Source organism: Coregonus lavaretus (assembly GCF_964263955.1).
Source record: "Coregonus lavaretus genome assembly, chromosome: 38".
In the NCBI taxonomy this organism is placed as follows: domain Eukaryota; kingdom Metazoa; phylum Chordata; class Actinopteri; order Salmoniformes; family Salmonidae; genus Coregonus; species Coregonus lavaretus.
The window spans coordinates 31,910,923-31,916,922 of record NC_140025.1 but is presented as its reverse complement, the minus strand read 5'-3'; positions in this window follow the sequence as shown (position 1 = coordinate 31,916,922).

Below are 6,000 nucleotides of genomic sequence, written 5' to 3'. Positions count from 1 at the left end.
TACATGCACAAAGTGAGTTTGTAACATGTATATCATTCTTGCTTGTTGTTCTTTATAGTTACTACCATTGCCTATTGTAAGTTGCCTCTCTGTGTTTACTGTGTTGTGTAATACTCCGCAGGTAGCATTATGCCATTCATACAGCCCTTCCTTTGTTAATAGCGTTGTTGCTCTACTTGTGCTATCAGTTTTTGTGCATATTCATTACCCCTGTTATCTGTCCATTACAGGACCACTATCATTCCACTACCTTTCCATGTCCATTTCATCCGTGTGTGTCAATAAAGTATCCTTGAATGTAACTCTGAGGTTACCTTATTCCCCTCTTACCGGGGGAGGTGAAAGCGCAACCTGGTCTCAGAACATTTCGTATTATTCTGTATGTACAAAGCTGTGATCAAGTCAAAGGGTGGCTACTTTGAAGAATCTCAAATCTCAAATATATTTTGATATGTTTTACACGTTTTTGGTTACTTCATGATGCCATATGTGTTATTTAATAGTTTTGATTTCTTCACTATTATTCTACAATGTAGAAAATACACAAGACACAGAGGAGGAGAAACTATCCAACACCCTGGGAGAGAGAACGAGTGACCTCAATCGAACTCACAGCCAGAAAGATGGGTTAGATACAGGAGAGGAAGAGTTACCCTGGATGCCATCACACCTGCTCCTGTGAGCAAGGAATGAGAGGGGAGGCTGAGCAAGAGGTCATAGTGATAGTGATTCACACCCAGAGAGAGACAGAAAACCCAAACAACCTCTTGGCTGAGATTAACCACACAGAGGTACAGGCAGAGGGCCTTCAGGGCTAGCCAGTCAGCCTTCCTGCTCTGATCCTCAAGTCAATTGTAGTTGACCTCATTCCGTCAGTAGAGGATGCCTGGTTGTTTTTTAAAAGTGCGTTCCTCTCCATCTTAAATAAGCATGCCCCATTCAAAAAATGCGGAACTAAGAACAGATATAGCCCCTGGTTCACCCCAGACTTGACTGCCCTTGACCAGCACAAAAACATCCTGTGGCGTACTGCATTAGCATCGAACAGCCCACGCGATATGCAACTTTTCAGGGAAGTCAGGTACAAATATACACAATCAGTTAGGAAAGCAAAGGCTAGCTTTTTCAAACAGAAATTTGCATCTTGTAGCACTAACTCCAAAAAGTTTTGGGACACTGTAAAGTCCATGGAGAATAAGAGCACCTCCTCCCAGCTACCCACTGCACTGAGGCTAGGAAACACTGTCACCACCGATAAATCTACTATAATTGAGAATTTCAATAAGCATTTTGCTACGGCTGGCCATGCTTTCCAACTGGCTACCCCTACCCCAGCCACCAGCTCTGCACCCTCCGCTGCAACTTGCCCATGCCCCCCACCCCCCCGGCTTCTCCTTTACTGAAAATGTCCATTTCATCCGTGTGTGTCAATAAAGTATCCTTGAATGTACAGTGAGGGAAAAAAAGTATTTGATCCCCTGCTGATTTTGTACGTTTGCCCACTGACAAAGACATGATCAGTCTATACATTTAATGGTAGGTTTATTTGAACAGTGAGAGACAGAATAACAACAACAAAATCCAGAAAAACACATGTCAAAAATGTTATAAATTGATTTGCATTTTAAAGAGGGAAATACGTATTTGACCCCACTGAAAATCATGACATGGCAAAACTGTTGTTGGCAATCACAGAGGTCAGACGTTTCTTGTAGTTGGCCACCAGGTTTGCACACATCTCAGCAGGGATTTTGTTCCACGCCTCTTTGCAGATCTTCTCCAAGTCATTAAGGTTTTGAGGCTGACTTTTGGCAACTCGAACCTTCAGCTCCCTCCACAGATTTTCTATGGGATTAAGGTCTAGAGACTGGCTAGGCCACTCCAGGACCTTAATGTGCTTCTTCTTGAGCCACTCCTTTGTTGCCTTGGCCGTGTGTTTTGGGTCATTGTCCTGCTGGAATACCCATCCACGACCCATTTTCAATGCCCTGGCTGAGGGAAGGAGGTTCTCACCCAAGATTTGACGGTACATGGCCCCGTCCATTGTCCCTTTGATGCGGTGAAGTTGTCCTGTCCCCTTAGCAGAAAAACAGCCCCAAAGCATAATGTTTCCACCTCCATGTTTGACGGTGGGGATGGTGTTCTTGGGGTCATAGGCACCATTCCTCGTCCTCCAAACACGGCGAGTTGAGTTGATGCCAAAGAGCTCGATTTTGGTCTCATCTGACCACAACACTTTCACCCAGTTCTCCTCTGAATCGTTCAGATGGTCATTGGCAAACTTCAGACAGGCCTGTATATGTGCTTTCTTGAGCAGGGGGACCTTGCGGGCGCTGCAGGATTTCAGTCCTTCACGGCGTAGTGTGTTAACAATTGTTTTCTTGGTGTCTATGGTCCCAGGTGCCTTGAGATCATTGACAAGATCCTCCCGTGTAGTTCTGGGCTGATTCCTCACCGTTCTCATGATCATTGCAACTCCATGAGGTGAGATCTTGCATGGAGCCCCAGGCCGAGGGAGATTGACAGTTCTTTTGTGTTTCTTCCATTTGCAAATAATCGCACCAACTGTTGTCACCTTCTCACCAAGCTGCTTGGCGATGGTCCTGTAGCCCATTCCAGCCTTGTGTAGGTCTACAATCTTGTCCCTGACATCCTTGGAGAGCTTTTTGGTCTTGGCCATGGTGGAGAGTTTGGAATATGATTGACTGATTGCTTCTGTGGACAGGTGTCTTTTATACAGGTAACAAGCTGAGATTAGGAGCACTCCCTTTAAGAGTGTGCTCCTAAACTCAGCTCGTTACCTGTATAAAAGACACCTGGGAGCCAGAAATCTTTCTGATTGAGAGTGGGTCAAATACTTATTTCCCTCATTAAAATGCAAATCAATTTATAAAATTTTTGACATGCGTTTTTCTGGATTTGTTTGTTGTTATTCTGTCTCTCACTGTTCAAATAAACGTACAATTAAAATGATACACTGATCATTTCTTTGTCAGTGTGCAAACGTACAAAATCAGCAGGGGATCAAACACTTTTTTCCCTCACTGTAACTCTGAGGTTGCCTTATTCCCCTCTTACCGGGGGAGGTGAAAGCGCAACCTGGTCTCAGAACATTTCGTATTATTCTGTATGTACAAAGCTGTGATCAAGGCAAAGGGTGGCTACTTTGAAGAATCTCGAATCTCAAATATATTTTGATATGTGTAACATGTTTTTGGTTACTACATGATGCCATATGTGCTATTTAATAGATTTTATGTCTTCACTATTATTCTACAATGTAGAAAATACACAAGACACAGAGGAGGAGAAACTATCAAACACCCTGGGAGAGAGAACGAGTGACCTCAGTTGAACTTACAGCCAGAAAGATGCGTTAGATACAGGAGAGGAAGAGGTTACCCTGGATGCCATCACCCCTGCTCCTGTGAGCAAGGAATGAGAGGGGAAGCCTTCTGATCAGGCCAACGGGCAGGCTGAGCGAAAGGTCGTTGTGATAGTGATTCACACCTAGAGAGACAGACAACCCATACAACCTCTTGGCTGTGATGAACCACACAGAGGTAGAGGCAGAGGGCCTTCAGGGCTAGCCAGTCAGCCTTCCTGCTCTGATCCTCAAGTCAATTGTAGTTGACCTTATTCCGTCAGTAGAGGACGCCTGGTTGTTCTTAAAAAGTGCTTTCCTCTCCATCTTAAATAAGCATTCAAAAAATTCTGAACTAAGAACAGATATAGCCCCTGGTTCACCCCAGACTTGACTGCCCTTGACCAGCACAAAAACATCCTGTGGCGTACTGCATTAGCATCGAACAGCCCCCGCGATATGCAACTTTTCAGGGAAGTCAGGAACAAATATACACAATCAGTTAGGAAAGCAAACAGAAATTTGCATAATGTAGCACTAACTCCAAAAAGTTTTGGGACACTGTAAAGTCCATGGAGAATAAGAGCACCTCCTCCCAGCTACCCACTGCACTGAGGCTAGGAAACACTGTCACCACCGATAAATCTACGATAATCGAGAATTTCAATAAGCATTTTGCTACGGCTGGCAATGCTTTCCACCTGGCTACCCTTACCCCGGCCACCAGCTCTGCACCCTCCGCTGCAACTTGCCCATGCCCCCGCTTTTCCTTCACCCAAATTCAGATAGCTGATGTTCTGAAAGAGCTGCAAAATCTGGACCCCTACAAATCAGCTGGGCTAGACAATCTGGACCCTTTCTTTCTAAAGTTAGCCGCCGAAATTGTAGCAACCCCTGTTACTAGCCTGTTCAACGTCTCTTTCGTATCATCTGAGATCCCTAGAGATTGGAAAGCTGCCGCTGTCATCACCCTCTTCAAAGGGGGTGACACTCTAGATCCAAACTCTTACAGACCTATATCCATCCTGCCCTGCCTTTCGAAAGTATTTGAAAACCAAGTTAACAAACAGATCACCGACCATTTCGAATCCCACCGTACCTTCTCCGCTATGCAATCTGGTTTCTGAGCTGGTCATGGGTGCACCTCAACCACGCTCAAGGTCCTAAACGACATTATAACCCTGATCGATAAAAAAAAGTAATGTGCAGCCTTCTTCATCGACCTGGCCAAGGCTTTCGTCTCTGTCAATCACCGCATTCTTATTGGCAGACTAAATAGCCTTGGTTTCTCACATGACTGCCTCGCCTGGTTCAACAACTACTTCTCAGATAGAGTTCAATGTGTCAAATCGGAGGGCCTGTTGTCTGGACCTCTGGCAGTCTCTATGGGGGTGCCACAGGGTTCAATTATTGGCCGACTCTGTTCTCTGTGTATATCAATGATGTCGCTCTTGCTTCTGGTGACTCTCAGATCCACAACTACGCAGATGACACCATTTTGTATACAGCTGGCCCTTCATTGGACACTGTGTTAACAAACCTCCAAACGACCTTCAATGCCATGCAACACTCCTTCCGTAGCCTCCAACTGCTCTTAAACGCTAGTAAAACGATGTGGTTGCTCTTCAATCGAACGCTGCTTGCACCTGCCAGCCCAACTAGAATCACTACTCTCGGCGGGTCTGACTTAGAATATGTGGACAACTACAAATACCTAGGTGTCTGGTTAGACCGTAAACTCTCCTTCCAGACTCACATTAAGCATCTCCAATCCAAAGTTAAATCTAGAATCGGCTTCTTATTTCACAACAAAGCATCCTTCACTCATGCTGGCAAACATGCCCTCGTAAAACTGACTATCCTACCGATCCTTGACTTCGGCAATGTCATTTACAAAATAGCCTCCAACACTCTACTCAGCAAATTGGATGTAGCCTATCACAGTGCCATCTGTTTTGTCACCAAAGCCCCATATACTACCCACCATTGTGACCTGTAGGCTTTCGTTGGTTGGCCCTCACTACATATTCGTCGCCAATCCCACTGGCTCCAGGTCATCTATAAATCTCTGCTAGGCAAATCCCTGCCTTATCTTAAGTCATTGGTCACCATAGCAAAACCCACCCATGGTATGCGCTCCAGCAGGTATATCACACCTCCTTTGGCCACCATTCCTTCCAGCTCTCTTCTGCTAATGACTGGAACGAACAGCAAAAATCTTTGAAGCTGTAGACTCTTATCTCCCTCACTAACTTTAAGCATCAGTTGTCAGAGCAGCTTACCGATCACTGCACCTGTACACAGCCCATCTGTAATTAGCCCACCCAACTACCTCATCCCCATATTGTTATTTATTTTGCTCATTTGCACCCCTGTATCTCTATTTGTACATCATCTTCTGCAAATCTATCACTCCAGTGTTAATACTAAATTGTAATTATTTTGACTATGGCCTATTTATTGCCTTACCTCCATAACTTATTACATTTGCTAACACTGTATATTGATTTTCTATTGTGTTATTGACTGTATGTTTTGTTTATCTCATGTGTAACTCTGTGTTGTTGTTGTTTTTATCGCACTGCTTTGCTTTATCTTGGCCAGGTCGCAGTTGTAAATGAGAACTTGTTCTCAAC